At 35.7% G+C, this 19,652-nt stretch overlaps 1 protein-coding gene across 1 annotated transcript in view; it reads right to left on the bottom strand.

Moving 5' to 3' along the window:
• LOC122817617 (plasmalemma vesicle associated protein) overlaps positions 1 to 19,652 on the bottom strand; it is a 169,363-nt gene that overhangs the window by 104,349 nt on the left and 45,362 nt on the right. The gene's annotated exons all lie outside the window — the stretch shown is intronic.

Raw genomic sequence — 19,652 nt, forward strand, 5'->3', positions numbered from 1 at the left:
GGGTTGGCATAATCAAGGTCTTTACCTTATAAACACAAGATGCAGGGTTTGAGTCTCACATGGGATAATCTGCTAGCCTTAAAATGATCCACAAGTCTAGTAGTAATCTATAAACCAATAAATTAAATATTATTTTGCTATATCATATACGTCTGTCAGTTTAACTAACTGGCATGCTAATCTGTCTAGTAAGAGTGCACCCAAACAAATGATTGTGCTGATGATCTTTAACTGGTTCACTGTGTATGTTAATCTTATTAATAATGTCCTTAGTGCATCATTGGAAGCTGACCATCCTTGGTGCATCATCCTTCTACTAAAGATCCCCTGACCCCCCTCCCCATATTGATGGCACTTAAATGTACTCATAGTGCATGTGCAAAGCACAGATGTACACACAACCTGAAGGCACCCTTACCTACAGTCCTAAAACATATGTATCCCTGATTGTGACTTGTAAATGCACATATACTGTATGCATCCATAAACACAGTACAAATGCAGTCACTATACTGTATAAATTAAAAGTAAACAAACATATACATCATCACTGGTAACCAGTCCAGTCCAAAAAATGCACAACTTGGAAAACAAAATGAAAAACATGGAAACCAACCAGTGTATACCACCACAAACTTTATTAACTAAATACTTTTTTACAACATAAAATATAAAATGACTTAACACTTTCCTTCTGATATTCACAAGACTTCATCAGAGTGAAAATCGATCATTACGCCATCCTTTTATATACACAAACTAACCAAAGTGCACATTTTAGCATGTCATAAGTAATCATAAATAATCCAACAAAGTAACTAACTATTAAATATTAAATGTTAAAACAAATTACTTCACTGGGATGCTGCTGGTTGGTTAATAAATAAATCAGTAAATAAGTATATGGATTGATTTATAAAATGAAGCATACAGTGTTTATAAAAAGTGTACACAACCCTGTTAAAATGCCAGGTTTTTGTGATATAAAAATGATTCCACAATAAATCATTTCAAAACTTTTCCTACCTTTAATGTGACCTATAATCTGTACAGTTCAATTGAAAAACAATCTGTTAGGGAAAAAATATAAAAAAATAAAAAGCATACAATATGCTGGTTGTAAAAGTGTGCACATCCTTAAACTAATACTTTGTTGAAGTACCTTTTGATTTAGTTACAGCATTCAGTCTTCTTGGATAGGAGTCTATCAGCATGGCACATCTTGACTTTGCTATATTTGCCCACTCTTCCTTGCCAAAGAACTCCAAATCTGTCATATTGCGAGGGCATCTCTTGTGCACAGCCCTCTTCAGGTCACTCCACAGATTTTCTATTGGATTTAGGTCTGGACTTTGGCTGTACCATTCCAAAACTTTAATTTTCTTCTGGTGAAGCCATTCTTTTGTTGATTTGGATGTATGTTTGGGGTCATCATGTTGAAAAGTTAAATTCCTCTTCATTTTCAGCTTTCTAGCAGATGCCTGAAGGTTTTGGGCCAAAAGTGATGGTATTTGGAACTGTTCATAATTCCCTCCACCTTGACTAAAGCCCCAGCTCCAGCTGAAGAAAAGCAACCCAAAAGCATGATACTGCCACCACCATGCTTCACCATGGGGATGGTGTTCTTTTGGTGATGCAAAATGTTTTTGTGCCAAATGTATCTTTCAAAATTGTCACCAAAAGGTTCAACTTTGGTCCCATCAGACCATAACACATTTTCCCACATCCCGTTGGGCGACTAGATCTGTTGTTTTGCAAATTTTAGCCTGGCCTGGATGTTTTTCTGTTAGAAAAGGCTTTGATCTTGCAACCCTACTCCATAGTCCAGACATATGGAGAATACAGGAGATTGCTGTCACATGTAGTACACAACCAGTACTTGCCAGAAATTCCTGCAGCTCCTTCAGTGTTGCTGTAGGTCTCTTGGCAGCATCCCTGACCAGTTTTCATCTCTTCTTTTCATCAATTTTGGAGAAACATCCAGTTCTTTGCAATGTCACTGTTGTCCCATATTTTCTTCACTTTTTGATGACTGTTTTCAATCGGACAGCACAGTGTTAGTGTTGCCACCTCACAGCAAGAGGTTCCCCAGTTCAATTCTCGTCTGGGGTGCCTTCTGTGTGGAGTCTGTATGTCCTCCTTGCTTTCATGTGGGTTTCTTTGTGGTGCTCCGGTTTCCTCCCATGTTTAAAGACATGCATCTGGAGCATTTCTCCCCGGGCCTCCACTGAAAATTGGCTTCATTCCAAGTCAGACTTTCCCGGTTAACAAATGTTAAATAAATAAATGTGTTCCATGGTATATCCAATGCTGTGGAAATTTTTTGTATACTTCTGACTGATAAAAATCCTACTTGGACAGCTGAACTTTAGTTGGGGTTAATCAGAGTCTCTTTGATTGATGGCAGGTGTGTACCCAAGAAGACTGTGAATGCTATAATTAAATCAAAAGGTGCTTCAACAAAGTATTAGTTTAAGGGTGTGCACACTTATGCAACCAACTTATTGTACGTTTTTTATTTTTTATATTTTTTCCTTAATATATTTATTTGTTTTTTAATTAAATTGTACAGGTTATAGGTCACATTAAAGGTAGGAAAAGTTTTGAAATGATTTATTGTGGTGTCATTTTTTATATCACAAAAACCTGGCATTTTAACAGGGATGTATACACATTTTATATCCACCGTATGTTATTAAAAACATGAATATTACATTCAAACTGCTTTGTAATAGCCTTACTCTTTAGGACACTAATTAGTGACAAGGACTCATTAATTCCAGGATTATCAGAGGCATTCAGCCTCAACTGTGAAAATAATTCCTGGAACTCTAGTTCTTCTTCATCTTCTTTTGGCTTTTCCCAGTTAGGGGTCTCCACAGCGGATCACCTGTCCACTCATGATTGGCAGTGGAGTTTTTTTACAGTATTGAGTGTCCAGCTGGGCACCCAACCTTCTGCAGAAGGCAGACATGCACACATGCCTAGGGATAATTTAGTGTGTCCTATCCACCTACAGCATGTCTTTGGGATGTGGGACGAAACCAGAGCACCCAGAGAAAACCCACGTGACCACACTGAGGACATGCAAACTCCACACAAGGCACCCCAGCCAAGAATCGAACCAGAGAACCTCTTGCTGTGAGGTGGCAATGCTAACTATTGCACCATCGTGGCCACCCAGTTCCTGGAACTCTAATAGTATATTAAAATTGCCTGTAAAATCAGAGACCATAACTCTGTCAATAACAAAAGCATGTAAACTTTTTGAAATTAAGACGTCCAGAACTATGTCTAAAAAGGGCATTTGTAGATTTTACTTTTCTTAATATCATAGGTTCATAGGTAAGTACTAGGCTATCAGCCCAAGGGCCTAAGTAAGCCTAGCCAACAAGGTTCCCTGGTTTATGCCACCCAAGAAAGTTAATTTTCTGTGATGTTTCCTAATTCTATCTTTTAATTTCCTATTTATCTTTCCCACCCCCACATAAAATGCATTACAGGAGATGCAGTTAGCAAGATAAACTACATAGGTGGTGGTAAAATTACACCTCCCTGGGCAGGGAATGGTTCTGTCAGAATCCTCTGCTACTTTGCAAGGATCCTCGTGTAAATCTACACCATTTACAAAACCAACATTACCTCATAACACCCTGGCCAAAGCTAATATGTCTATTTAGTATTCCTCTCCAAGATCTTTTTTTTGTATTTTTCCCCTCAATAAATGCAATCATCTGTGCATCATCCCACCAATTTTTTGACTTAAACAGAAAATATAAGATTCCAGTTTAATTTAATCATATTCATGTATCTGAATACATTCATGTTATATGGAATGGTAAATACTGGGGTGGACAGATCCAGAGTTTTATTGTTTCTCATCTCAATACAAATTAATCTTTAGAATAGGTGCAAAACATTATTTAACAAATTTATGGGATACCCTCTCTTGATAAACATGCAAATTTACAAATGAATCTCTTTATCAGACACGTTGTCATCAGAAATTAACCTTGATAACCACACCATCTGGCCTTTAACTATTATCTTGTATTGGTGAAATGGATGGCAACTTGTATGATGATGCATATTGGAAAAAGTGTCTTGTCTATAGATACATGAGGAGTAGCATCCTAGAGACACACCTGTTCTAGAGGGATATTCAAATAATTTGTCATAATGTCATTTAATGTGTATGTGAATTTCAAAAAAGTGGTTGATTTTACCATTTGGGGTAAAAAGTTTTCTATTATTCAACTGTACATTTCCATGAAATTAACACGTTGCCCAAAAATCTGAAGTAACCGTGCACTAATGAAGAGAACTTTGGCATAAAAAATACTTTTTCCTCCCAAATAGCTAAAACTATATCATAAAAAGGGGTGCAAGCAATGCTCTTAGCCACTCCAGGTACTTGATGGAACCATTCACGCTCAAAATGTATACAATTATTAAAAGTCAAATCAAAAAGCGAAGTAATCAGCTGTATATCTCATGTAGCTATAAATGTATGTTCACATAAAAAAAAATCAATCAAGCAATACCTAACTTCTGGGGAAATACAGAAAATCTACAACATCAACTGTTATAAACAAAATATTCTCATCTTACTCCATTCTATTTAAGGTCTCAAGCAATTGCCAGGAATATTTTAATATGTATGCTTTTGATTCTAAAATGCCTTTGCACTTAAAAATCAATGCATTTGACAAAAAAGGTTCTGTCTTGGAACCTTTGGCAGAAAGGATAGGTCTCAGGGGTGGGGTCATGTAAGGATTTATTTATTTTGGAATACCAAATATTGATGCAATCAAAGTTTTAGCCACCTGCAAATATTCCCATCCCTGATGGTCCATATCACCCAGTAAAACCAAATCAAGTAAGAAAGAAAATCTAACTTAACACAGGCAATATTAATATCCCTTATTGAAATCCTCTTATACGTTGCTTCCTTGGATAACAGTTGAAACATCTCAATAGTGTCATTATGAATGGTTTTGATTATTCTGTTACCCTTGTCTGGTTTCATAACCCTTACCTGCCTAACATAAATTAAACAATTTAAATTCACCCTTTCTTCTCTTGTTAAATTATCAGATGAAAAATATTTCTGTTTATAAATATTCCTAAAATGGTATTTCCTGATCTTCTTGAAGACAGAAATCCATAGGTTGGGGGGGGGAGCATAACTTTACTTTTTCTCTTGAGATTAGTGACTTCATCAGCTAGCATGGGTGTCTCACCTTCAAAACTTTTAAATTCCTAACATATAGTTTTGATTGTATAACGGCATCAACAATGTCTAATTTAAAATTAGGAATGAACTTAAAACCTTTTTTAAAAACAGACATTCATCTTTCAATTGTTGTTGTGTCTTTCGGCTTTTCCCAGTTAGGGGTCGCCACAGCGGAACTCCCGTCTGCTAATGACATGCATCTTTCAGTAATATGTACATTAGACAAATTGTAAACTTTAAATGAGTCCGGTATTGCCGCATCATATTCACCACCACAGCCACATAAGCATTTAACCACACCAACAAAAGTACAACTTGGAAAGCAAAGTGAAAAACACAAAGTGACCAGCATACACAACCACAAACATCTGTATGATGTCAAGAAAAGTCAGTCTACAAATGGCCTTTTTAGACATAGTTCTAGGTGTTTTAATTTCAAAAATGTGCATTTTTTTATTGACAGAGTTATGGTCTCTGCTTTTATGGGTGATTTGATGCATTATTAGAGTTCAAGGAATTAATTTGGCAGTTGAGGCTGAATGCCTCTGATAATCTTGGAATTAATGATTCCTTGTTACTAATTAGTGTCCTAAAGATAGAGGCTATCACAGTATAGTTTAAATGTAGTATTCATTTTTTAATAATGTGTTTCATTTTATAATTCATTCTATATACTTTAAATTATTTATTTATTAACCAGCAAGCATCTCAGTGAAGTAATTTGTTTAAACATTTACCATTTAATTAATGTTTATTGTCAATTTTATTTGTTGGATTATTTGATTATTCATGACATGCTAATATGTGCAAGTTGATTGGTTAGTTTGTGTATATATAAAAGGGTGGAGCAATGGGTGATTTTTCACTCTGATGATGTCTTGTGAATATCAGGACAAAAGTGCTAAGACTTTTTACATTTCAGTAAACATGGATGTGGAAGTGGGTTTTAATGTAGAAGTCTGGGTAGTAGTACTGTTTGGGCTGCAGCATTTTTTTTTATACATAGAGTTATCATCAGTGTTTGAATACTTGTTTGGATGTGATATGTCCATATGCATCATGTTTCTACTTTGCATAATCCTGTATATTTAATTTATTTACTTCTCTGAATTTGTTTACCAGGGAAAATGGTTGTCTTGTTTTCACATAAATTCTGTTTTTTTTCCATCATCTCTGACGTCTTTAGCTTAATTAATTAATTAATTAAAGATCAGTGTAATCCGTGACACTATGCATGTGATTTGCAGAAAACAAAAATAAGAATGATCCCAGAGGAGATTCCTGAGGTATGTCACCACTGACCACGAGGAAATGTGACCATTCTACTAGAAACTGTTACCTGACACCTGGCTAGGAAGTTACTATACCCAGGAGAATTACTATGCAGTGGCATCTTCCTCCTGCAGCCTGGATGAGAGAAAGGGGAGAGGTGGTTAATGCACTCTGTCAAATACCTTGCAGTAATTCAGAAAAACTGCACTTACAGAATGGACTTTGTCAAAGCACTTGTTGTGAGGATGTGACAGTGTAGGCCAAGATAGTGGTTTTAAGCAGACTTTTGTTTTTTTTTTTGTTTTTTTTTATGACCCTGATTTTAATATGCTCACTTTTCATCTTTGCCTTTAGAATGATTCAAGTCGCTTTTTTATCTTCTGATTTAGCTTTCTTGGTACATTTATTGCCTATTAAACTTCTACTGTTATTTCTTTTAACAGACACTTCATATTTATTAACGGTGATACTAACATTGTTTATCTATGAATGTCAGTGATGTATCCTTGTCTGAACCAATGTAATATTTCTGTCACTGTATTGCTTTCTGTGAGATAAGCTGTGAGCCTGCTGTATGCCATTCAAATATCTGCTTTTACATTTTGAGTTAAGTTGTTGAAGAATGTCAAACAGGGGTTAAGCCACTTAAAATATACTGGTTTATCAGTTAAAGATGCTACATAGTCCATACTAATGCACACTCAGATCTACACGAATTGGGGACAAATTCTAATATAATCAGGTAGAATTTTAAAATTTTAGTACTATTATTTTGAGACATTGACAGAATAAGAGAATATGAATTAATGTATATTTCCTAAAAATAAAAAGTCTATAACTCTATAATTATTGTCATTAAGTGCAATTCACCTCTTTTTCTCCAAAAGTCACCAGTTTTAAGAGGGATTAAGACTGATAGAGCTAGAATTATTAAAAATCAGGGATGCCCCTATAAATCAGGGACATTGGAAAGGTAGGCACAGCCTTTACTATATTCTGTTTATGTTAAAGTTAAACTACACCTTCTAGCAAAGTTTAATACAACCCTTACATTCCTTTTCTCCTTATAATGTGGTTCCAGAATTGTGTAGGTACCAGAAATGAGCTTGTCCTTTATAACACTTTAATTTCCTTGCTTTGGAATCAAAGGGAAAGCCACCCAGTTTAAGCTTATGTGTAGTTTATCCTGTCGGGTACTACTGATAAGTTTAGAACAAAAAACTGTCTTTATCACAGCAAAGAAGAGAAACAGAACCAGTACATCTAGCTGATAGGGATGCTGCCTGTCTCTTTTTGAGCAGGTGTCCGGATTTGGGCAATTCTGTTCTGGAGGTGGGCATAAACAATCGTAAATGTGTTAATATTACAAGACAAAAATGTTTTCTGTCTTTTCTCTAAATGCCACAGAAATCTTTGATACCGTATTTGTCATCTAAATAAAGTACATAAACAACCAACACTGCATGTCACAGTCTTTACCTGGGTAAATAAACTGTCTTTCGGCTTTTCCCGGTTAGGGGTTGCCACAGTGGTACTCTGGTCCACTAATGATTGGCAGTGAATTTTTATGGTGTAGAGTTTCCAGCCTGGTGTCCAACCTTCAAAGAAGGCACACCTACACACGCATGCACCTACCTGCGTGTTTTTAAATTCACTCAACCGCAGGGAGGAGATACAGACTGAACCAGAGAACCTCTTGCTGTGAGGTGACAATGCTAACCCGCTGCACCACTGAGGGCTCTTTACCTGGGTAATAATATGAAAATAAATGAATACATTTTTCATTCAGTGATGGCATGGTTTGTCCTACATAGTCCCAAGTTTCAGTAAGATTGTCCCAAAAAATAAAGCCTAATAGTTTACTATATATTTTGCATTGTAATCCTCTTACAATTGTTTTCTGTAACTACAGTGTTATGGAAAGGGTTAGACATGTACCCAGAACTACTGATGCCACACTCAAGGAATTATGATTTTGATGAAGTGGCCCATATGCTTCAATATAAATGAAGGGATAGCAATGCAACAGTAGTGGGAAAAAATAATGTATGCCCAAGTTAAAATATATATATATATATATATATATATCTAACACCTATTCAAGAAATTTTTTTGTACTGCACTTGTAAATACTTTTGATCAAAAAAGGCAAGCACATTTCTTCAAAATTTAAGATGATAAAAATCTTACTACTGGTGCAGATAATAGTAAGTAGCAGAACATGTTGTTTCACAACTCAGGAAGTGTGTGTGGGAGGGGTCTGTCAGTGCTCATAACATAGAACGATGATCCTTACGAAAGCCTGGAATTTACCTGCTTTCTTTGGCTAAAGCTGTATAATTGCTCTTAATGGCTTCTAACAGGTTCTGAGAGAAATATATATGAAGGTCATTCAGGAATAAAATGCAAGCACTCTTGCTATAGAAGGTATATAAGATGCATGTGGCTCACACTGTTGCCATTATATCTTAATGGACTATCAAAGCATCATGACTTCCTTATGTCTAGGATGACTAATATAAAGGGGACTTGAAATGTATTCTTGGACAGAGACAAGGAAACACTTGAACAAGATCAATTTAGAATGGCAGGCCTCATTGTCAGACATTTTGTGGAAAATATTAAAATTTTATGAGGAGGACATAGTTTAATGCAATGAACCTATGAACCATTGTAGAGGGTATCACTGTGACTCGTTCATCATATACCTCACAAAGTAAATAAAAATAGAAATTCCATTTCATGTAAATTGAAGGTAGATAAGAAATTCTCCATGTATTCTCTGTGCAAAACTCTGTAAAAAGAAGTCTGAATATTAATAAAAGTAGTCAAATCTAATTACTGCAGATGTTGCCAACAGTTTCCCCTTGTCAACCCCAAAACACATATCCTTCACACAGTACAAAAGTTTTAACTACTCATCTGACTTCAAAGTTGCTACCCCCCTTATTGCTATTTAAGTAATTTTCCCACACACTGTTTTCCTTAGATCTATAACACTGAGTGCATACCCAGCTATCCAGTATTGTTCTTGTATTAACCTCCTTTACTAGAAAGTGTCTCTGGATCATTGCTTTGGTTGTAGTGTCTGAATTAATAGGTGGTAAATGACCTTTAATACATGTGTACAACAGATATAAGGTGCAACACATTTAACACTGCATTGCAACAACATAAATCAGCAAGTCAGCCCAGTGTCTGGCACTCAAAATCCAATTATTTTGTTGTCCTAGCAGTTTAGCACAGAAGATTAAGCTTTTGGATTGTCAAGAAATTCAACTTGTAGTCCCATATTTTGAATTATTCAGCCTCTTCTTCTAAAATTATGTGACACTGAGCAAATCAATAAACCAGAGAATGTTGTTTTTCCATCCTCTGAAAAGAAGCACTTATGCCTGGAAAGGGTGCCCCACTAAACAGCGAAAACAAGTAAAGAAATACTATTTTGTAGAAAAAGTAGCAATGTTTATCTTTGATACCATGGTAGTTTTGTAATTTAGAGCATTCTCTGCAGTTTATTTCTCTGCTCAAATATACTGCATGAAAGATTACAAAGGACTCCATGTGCACTATATTACATCCATGCAGTAATTATACATTTTCGTGAGACGTTCTCCATCATGTAGCTTTACTGTGAATTTGTTTTTTTTTCCATGGTTTATTGAAGCCACTCACTTGTATGAGGTGTTGGTGCATAGCAGTGTGGGGGTTTGTACTTTTCCCCACTATAGTGTGACCAAGAAGTTGGTATATTTAAGATGTGGGGGAAGTCTCCCCTCTTAGGGCATCCACAGGGGAAATCCCTTCTCTTTGGGCATGCAGGGGGATTGCCATTTTCAGAAAAAAAGGTTTGGTTTTCCTTTTTTTTTTATGCTTTTGGATAATGAAAAATCAGTAAAGAGAGGTGCTCCACTGTACATTATTTGACTGAACATAAGGAAACCTGTCTTACGTTGAGCAGGTGCTTTGAAATCTACTTTTTTTGTAATCAGAAAGTGGTGCTGCAGAGTTTGGGTTACATATAAAGTAATAAACTATCTCGGGTATGATTAATGGTGAGTTATGGCAAAATCATACAATAACTAATTCACAGCTGAGTAGCAACATTTTGAAAAAAAAAAACTGCTAAAAGTCATCTTATTTAAAACTTCAAGCTTCACTGGACTTTATTAACTGATACCATGGCATGAAAATGTGAACCACACTATACAGAGTGTTAGAGCAAGATAAATAAGAGATGTGGTAACCTTTCAGTTCATGAACTTCCCCCTTATAATTACATCTATTTCTCTGTATACTTAACATTCATCATACTCACTCAAATTGACATTTTGTTCATGATTAACTTTTTTTTTTTCCTGGGACCCTCTGAAAGTGAACATTCACCCAACAGGGTTAACACAGTTAACAAGAGTAAAACAAATAAAACATTTTAACTGGATTTGTCAAAACGAGGAAGGAAAAACCCAGTTATCCAACACAATGTAATGTAATGTCAACAACAAATAAATATCAATGTCGTCAAAACTTCAGTAAATAACCATTTTTGCAGGGAAACAAACATACCTGTTCTCCTCTCAACTCAACACTGAAGTCCTCCAGCCTTGGGGAGAGTAAAAAGTACTCCTTTACCTCTGTGATTCAGCAAGTAATAAGTTGACTGGCAAAAATTTTAATGTAGCATGTTTAATATTTCTGGTTCTAGTATGAGTCATTAAGCTAAAGATGGATGAAGTTAAAAGCAGGTGAAGTCTATGTGATGTAATCTCATCCCAGTGAACATATACCAACTGCATGGTCACACAGCATCAGTAGTGATGTCCTATGGAAAGTTGTGATAAGGGAGTTTACACCAATTTAAACGTGACTAGTTAGAATGTTATCCAACAAAAAATTGAGAAACAGTAAGCAAGACCTTTCCACTGTGAAGTGGTACAAGACTGAAGTACTGCAGTGAAACTACATGCTTTCTTTTTAACAACCTTCATTTTTTTTAACCGGACTTGGGATCTTTGAGGAATTGTCCCATATGTTATATGTAACTCAAGCTAAACCAGATGAAGCATAGATAAATTTACAATAGCTCATGCCTTTTGAATCCTAAATTTGAGGCCCTGCATTGTTTTTGTACCTTCTTGTTTAGTTTGTCATGAATTGCAGAGTTATGAGCTAGAAGAGGACCTTATCAGGGATGGACAATGGTGTAGTGATATATGAAGGCTATTTCACAGAAGGGCATTGGTCATTCTTCTCATTGGTTTTGGCAGGTAGAACTAGTGGGCTCTAAAATGCCTACCATTCCCTGATAGGAGTACCAAAATATGAAGCTACTGTGTAAAAGACTAAAGAGACATTTGCTCTTCCTCTTGGGGAATGTATTCCAGTCTTCTGTAATGATGGATAGTTATGAAGAGTGGCTAGATATAGTGTATGTTAATTACAGCAGCTATTTTTTTATTTTTTGCTCACTTGCTCATTGTCTTTCACATCTGATGACCAAACAACCCCAGTGCATCTCCTAAATTGATGCGTCTACCTACCCCTCCAGGCATCCTCACAGGAATAACTGCAGTTAGGGTTTGGAGCTGGTGAGAACAAGGCATCCCAGGCCCATATCGTACTACTGTCAGACATGTTTTTTTCTCTTATTATTCCTATTCTCCCATGTGCCTTGGTAGCACCTTGTAGGTAGGACATGCTGTGGGTGGACTGCACTGATCTGCAAACTTCCACAAGGTGTTGACATTGGTAGTCTGCTGTGTCTGTCCTCAAGAAGCACTCCATAGTTATTTTGAGGCCTCCACCATGGAAATATAACTGCATTGTCTGCCCTGTGCATGAGGCATCTTTCTGATGATTTATGAATTTTTTTTTAAATGTTGTATTTTATTAAAATATTTGTGATGTTACATTGATACATACACTTACAAAATTTGAAACATATTGAAAATTCAACTATGCTTATAGTTTTAAAATGTAATATGTATACAGTTGCCTGAATTCTTATTTAGTACAGGTTTTAATAGGATGGTTAATAAATAAACTAACTCATTCCTTGTTTTGATAAGTATATAACAGTGTTCTAATAAAAATCAACAAGTGATAGAACTTTAGTCCAAGGATTCTGCTGAATAGACCTAGGTTATATTCTGCTTTCCCTTCTATTTTTTTTGAAGATTGCTTCTTTTAACAATGCAAAAATCTTCAAAATGAGTTGGTGATGAGTTTAGTTTTTTTTCCTTACCACAACCATAATAGTCCAAAGTAGATAAACAATTTCATAGTTTTAAATATAACAGGAACTTCTAAAATAGACAAACTTCTAAAATAGCAAGAAACTTCGATCCCTCATAAAATCATCAAAGGCCAGTTTTGAAAGAAAAATTGCCCTAGACACTAAAGATAATCACAAGGCCTTCTTAATTATGTCAGGAACATAGGCGGAAACTCCCAGACATGCTCTGAATTGTTGTATAATGGTACAAAATATACCAAACCTTCAGACATAGCCAACATCCTGGCAGACAGATTCAGCGCAAACTTCTTCCCCCCCCCCAAAGGAGCAAATGCCTATCCCAACTGAATGTAACCTCCCTGACCTTACAGATGCACAGGTGAAAGCTGCCCTCCCCAAAGCAAAAAACACAGCATCTATGGGACTGGATGGTGTCCCAGGCTGTGTCTTACATGAGCTCCAAGAAGAACTGAACCCTCACATTAAGTCATTGTTCAAACTTAGCCTTACTACAGGATATGTACCCAAAGAATGGCGTACAGCTACAGTGGTCCCACTCCCTAAAGGTGGTGCCACAACGGACCCCAGAAACTATCGCCCCATAAGCCTGACTAGTCTGGTCTGTAAAGCTATGGAGTGTATTATCATGAAACTCATAAACAAAGACATTGGGAGCCTCCAGACACTGGACCCTACCCAATTCGGCTTTGTTAAGGGCAGATCTTGCCTCTTAAACCTAGTTGATTTCTTTGAAACAGTTACCAAAGCCATAGATGAGGGCAAGGTAGTCCACACAGCCTACCTGGACCTCGCAAAAGCCTTCGACACAATACCCCACTCGGGCATCATAAATAAGCTTACCAGCTTAAATATCAACCCCTATATCACAAGATGGGTTGCAAACTGGCTCAGAGATAGAACCCACATGGTCAGAATTGCAGATGCCATGTCCAAATCCAAACCAGTTACAAGTGGCATCCCACAGGGCTCAGTTCTGGGACCTCTCTTGTTCAGTATATACTTCTCTGAGGTTCAGGCTAACACCGGGGGATTATGGCTGACAAAGTTCGCAGATGACTGCAAACTGGGGGCCATAATCGAATCTCCAGCTGACACAAGCATCCTCCAAAAGGGTCTCACAGAGACAGATGCTTGGTGCCAGAGCCACGGCCTCAAGCTAAATGCTAAAAAGTGCATAGTCATCCCCTTTGGGAAAAACAAGGTGCCCACAAATTACCACATAGATGGTAATCCATTAAGTACGGAAGAAGTAATTAGAGATTTGGGGACCAACGTAGATAGTAATCTCTCCTTTGATAATCACGTTGCCAAAGTGGTTGGAAAGACCTTCTATATAGCCCACCTTATCACGAAAGGGTTTGCATCTAGATCAAGAGAGGTCATTGTGCCCCTCTACTCATCACTCATCAAGCCCATAATTGAATACAATGCCCCTTTTGGTATGTACCTTACCCGACACCTGCAGCAACTGGAGAGACCCCAAAAGAACCTCATCAAGAGGATCATGGGCTACAAACAGATGTCCTATGCAGCTCGACTAAAGAAACTCCAGCTCTACTCAGTTGCTTACTGCCTACTCAGAGGCAATCTATGCCTGACGTACAAAGCCATGTCAAACCCAGAATTAATGGACATGCTCCACCTCAAAAAATCCAAGTCCCTTAGAGCTACACGCTCCAGGGACCTAAACCTCAGCACAAAAAGAAATAGGACATGCTGGAGGGACAGATTCATTTCCCAGAGGCTCCCCTCACTCTGGAATAGAATCCCAATTCATGTTAGACATAGCCCCTCGCTGACCCTCTTCAAGCGAAATTTGGACTCGTGGATTGGAAATCGCAAATTCATCCCTGGGATCTCTCCTGTGTCCCTGCTAGACAGAAGCACAGTAAACTAATCTTAAAAGGGTACCTTCTATGACCTACTTTACAGAGGCACAGTAGGCTAATCTAATAGGGAGGAGGAAGCCAAATACACTCTGGCTAGGCTTATATATGCCCTAGGGCAGATAGCCTGGTATCTGCCTATGAACATCTTTGTCAAAGAGAATGTGTCAAACTTTAATGCTCTTAAAAAATCTTCTACTTTCTCCTGAAAAGGTTTTATTTATGAACATTCAAAAATATGTGACTAATCTGCACTACAAGATTTCAAACAACTCCAGCACTGTATGTCCTTATTACTATTAAACTTGACTACTCTGTTAGGAGTAAGGAAAGACCTATATAGTAATTTCAAAGTGAAAATACTCTGTTATGATCATGAGGTGTATTTTATAGAGGTCAATAATTGTTTTTGTATTCAGTAGTTAAATTTGTATTCCTAGGGTAATGCATTTCCAAAAAATATCATTAACATTAAGGCATTAGAATTTTATATAGTTTAGAAATGATATTTTCTCTGTTTTATGTTCATTATATGTAATTTCATATACAAGGTGAATTAAAATTGGCTTAATTTTGTATTGAGATTGCGATACAGTGAGACATTTCTGCTGAACATATGTTTTAACATTATGTAAATAACCAATCTTGAGAATCTGAATTATATTCATTTATAGGATATTGTTTCTTTAATTCCTAAATTAATAAAGCATTGTTGCTAGCAGAAGAAGGTTGTTACATTCCAGTAGTTCTAGTAGCATTAATTTGGTCAAGAAAGTCTCTGGCTCTATGTTATCTATAATTGTGTTTAAATGTTTTTAAAAAGTGATGAATATAATTTCAGTGGCAGAAGCAATGTATATTGATGATGGTTACTTATATAATACCAGAAAAGATTTTCTTTTCAGTAAAATTTATCAACTTTCATTTTTTTCATGAAAGAAATATGTGTAAAGGCTGCCAGTTTGAGTTACAGTTAGGATCTATCTAATTTAGAATAATTTTTAAAAACTACTGATTTACATGGGTATTTAAATCTGGAAAACAAATATTTCTCCAAGTTCCATGTTTTAATATGATTGTGAAAAGAGATTGTATTTTAGGGAGCCAAAGGAATTTTAACATTATTTTGTTAATTTCTATTTGCTTTTTGCCTGGAGGAAGAGCTGATGGCTTGTATTACATATTTTTGAGAAAAAATTACAGTCTGTTCACCAATACTATTATTTTTATGCAGTTATGATATTCTATTTTTATTTAAAAGTATTGTGACTTTGAGTTATTAAATTTTTTATTTAGAGTATGCTTGAAATTTATTAATTATGAGTTTAATTTCCTTTAATATTTGTGAATTTGAGTTAATGGAATGTCATTAGCAAATATTATTTGTGTTGTTGTAGTTATTTGGTGCTTCTATACCTTTTATTCTAGAGCTGTTCTAAATAGAGATGCTAATAAATCTATAGCCAAGGCAAACAATACAGGAGATGAGGGTAACCCTGTTTAGTGCTTCTAGTCAATGAGAGAGATTGAGAATTAAAAGGACCTAATTTGACAAACTTTATTATTGTTCTATAATTTTTTGAGAGAGACGAATTTGTGCCTTCTCAACATCTAAACTCACAACTATAGCTTTTCCTTTTTTCTCTTTGTTATAGATGTGTATAAGAGTTAAAATTCTTCTAGTATTATCACATGTTTGCATCTTTTATATAAAACTAGTTTGATCTGGATTATTTATCTAAAGATTGACATAAATATTTTATAATAATTATGTAAGGGCAGTAAGTTAATATGAGAAGCTTAATTGGAATTGTTTTTCTTTTAATACTAGTGCAATTAAATAATATTTCCAAGATGGAGGAATCGTTTCTTTGTTTAGAATTTCTAAGAGTGTTTTGTGTTAAAAAATGGTGAAAATAGCTTATGTATTTTGGATATTATTCCATCTGTACCAGGAGCTTTATTAGCATTGAGTTTTTTTGCAAGTAATTGGTATAAGCAAGTTCTTTTTTGATTTAGTTGTAATCTTTTCCAGATTTGAGAGGTCTGTACTTGGATCTGTATTTGATTCTATATGTTCCAATTCCTGAATTAAAGTATAATATTGTCTGAAAGTATTTAAAATATCTTCAGTATCAATATATGTTTTATTATCTTTATTATTTTTATCTCGATGATTTTATTAGTTCTAGATTGAATCTTGCCTTTTCTAATTAAGTTGTGCATATGTTTCAGTGACATGACAAATGAGCCCACTTTTAATTTTTTCTACTGCTAAAGCCATTTTATGTAAAATAATTTCAAAATATTTGTTTACATTTTCAATTGTAACTATTATAGATTTATCATTACTTTTATAGTTTGCTTTAGCTGTATGCAATTCATTTTGTAATCTCACTAGATCAGATTCATATTCACTTTTGTTTGTGCTATGCTTTATATGTATGCTTTAAGTCAATCCCCAATAATAATTATATTTGCTTCCCCTGTGAAGTTTGTATTTGTAAAAATTCTACTTCAGAAATTAGCCAGGGCTTATATTCTTCTTATTTGATTGCATATGCTAATATTCTGGATATGGATAGAGGTTTCTTGTATATAGATTCATATCTTAAGATAAGAGCATTATAATCAGAAATTGGCATGGTATAATATTAAAGCCTAATATTTTTGTTATAACTTGTGAGATTAATATTTTAGCAATTTTAGTTTGTGTACCATTGTTAAATGAATAATTAGTAAAGCTAAATGATTTATTTTCTTTTAAAGAGATTGTATCCTTTAAATTTAATCACTATCCACTTTTTGAGAGCTTTAACTGTGGAAGCCAGTCATCATTTTCCTTTTGCACTAGTTTCTGTGTTTAATAGAACATTAAAATCTCCTACTATTATTAAGTTATCTTTGCCATTATTAAGAATAATATTTAGATTTTTTTCCTGAATTTAAAATTATTCCAGGAAACCAATACAAATTACCTAGAGTCCATATTCTGTTATAATATTTTATTGTTACAAGTGATATTAGTCTCTCTCTCTCTCTTCATATTTATATAATATTTGAGGAGATAATACATTTTCCCTATATATCATGACATTTCTTGTTTTGAAAGTAGCTTCAGATATTACATAATTTTTAGGATTCAAAATGTCTTTGTATGTTTAACATATGTTTCTTTAAGAAATGTAACTTGTGCCTTATTTATATTTAAAAATTGGATCATATTTGATCTTGTCTTTAGACGGTTTAGTACATTAATATTTAACTATAGTGTTAAATCCATAGTTGAATTAATAAAAATTGAAAATGTATTATGATTATTATTTAACCTTAAAGAATACTCGTGATGTAATACATCCATACATTTTTGAATAGTAAAGAATATTTGTTTGACAGTTTACTATTATTTAATTTGACACATAAGATCAATTTGATTAACTAATAGTTTTTATATATATATATATATATATATATATATATATATATATATATATATATATATATATATATATATATATATCTTCTTCTTTCGGCTGCTCCCGTTAGGAGTCACCACAGCAGATCAACTGTTTCCATTTCTTCCCGTCCTCGGCATCTTGCTCTGTCACACCAACCTCCTGCATGTCTTCTCTCACCACATCCATAAACCCTATATTAGGCCTTCCTCTTTTCCTGTTACCTGGTAGCTTCATCCTTAGCATCTTTTTCCCAATATACTCAGCATCCCTCCTCAGCACATGTCCAAACCAATGTAATCTTGCCTCTCTGGCTTTGTCTCCAAACCTTCCAACCTGGGCTGACCCTCTAATATACTTATTCCTAATCCTGTCCATCCACGTCAGACCCAGTGCAAATCTTAACATCTTCAACTCTGCCACATCAAGCTCTGACTCCTGCCTTTTTGTCAATGCCACTGTCTCCAACCTGTATAACATAGCTGGTCTCAATACCCTCTTGTAGACCTTCCCTTTCACTGTTACTGGTACTCGTCTGTCACAAATCACTCTTCTCCACTCACTCCATCCTGCCTGTACTCTTTTCTTCACCTCTCTTCCACACTCACCATTACTCTGAACTGTTGATCCCAAGTACTTAAACTCATTCACCTTCACCATCTCTACTCCCTGCATCCTCACCATTCCTCTGTCCTCCCTGTCATTCACACACATATATTCTGTCTTAGTCCTGCTGGCCTTCATTCCTCTTCTCTCTAGAAAATATCTCCACCTCTCCAGGGTCTCCTCCACCTGTTCCCTACTCTCACTACAGATCACAATGTCATCTGCAAACATCATAGTCCACGGGGACTCCTGTCTGATCTCGTCTGTCAACCTATCCATCACCATTGCAAATAAGAAAGGGCTCAGAGCTGATCCTTAATGTAATCCCATCTCCACCTTAAACACATCCATCACTCCCACCGCAGACCTCACCGCTGTCATACTACCCTCATACATATCCTGTACCACTCTTACATACTTCTCTGACACTCCAGACTTCCTCATACAATACTACAACTCCTCTCTAGGCACCCTGTCATATGCTTTCTCTAAATCCACAAAGACACAATGCAACTCCTCCTGACCTTCTCTGTACTTCTCCATCAACACTCTCGGAGCAAACATCACATCTGTAGTGCTCTTTCCTGGCATGAAACCATACTGCTGATCACTAATCATCACCTCCCTTCTTAACCTAGCTTCCACTACTCTTTCATAACTTCATGCTGTGACTGATCAGTTTAATCCCTCTGTAGTTAATACAGCTCTGCACATCACCCTTATTCTTAAAAACCGGTACCAAAACATTTTTCTCCATTCCTCAGGCATCCTCTCACTTTCCAAGATTTCATTAAGCAATCTAGTTAAAAACTTCACTGCCATTTCACCTAAACACCTCCATGCTTCCACAGGTATGTCATCTGGACCAACAGCCTTTCCATTCTTCATCCTCTTCATAGCTATCTTTACTTCCTCTTTGCTAATCCACTGCACTTCATGAT

This window comes from Protopterus annectens, chromosome 13.part0, assembly GCF_019279795.1.
Source record: "Protopterus annectens isolate FY-2018-M chromosome 13.part0, PAN1.0, whole genome shotgun sequence".
Classification (NCBI taxonomy): Eukaryota; Metazoa; Chordata; order Ceratodontiformes; family Protopteridae; genus Protopterus; species Protopterus annectens.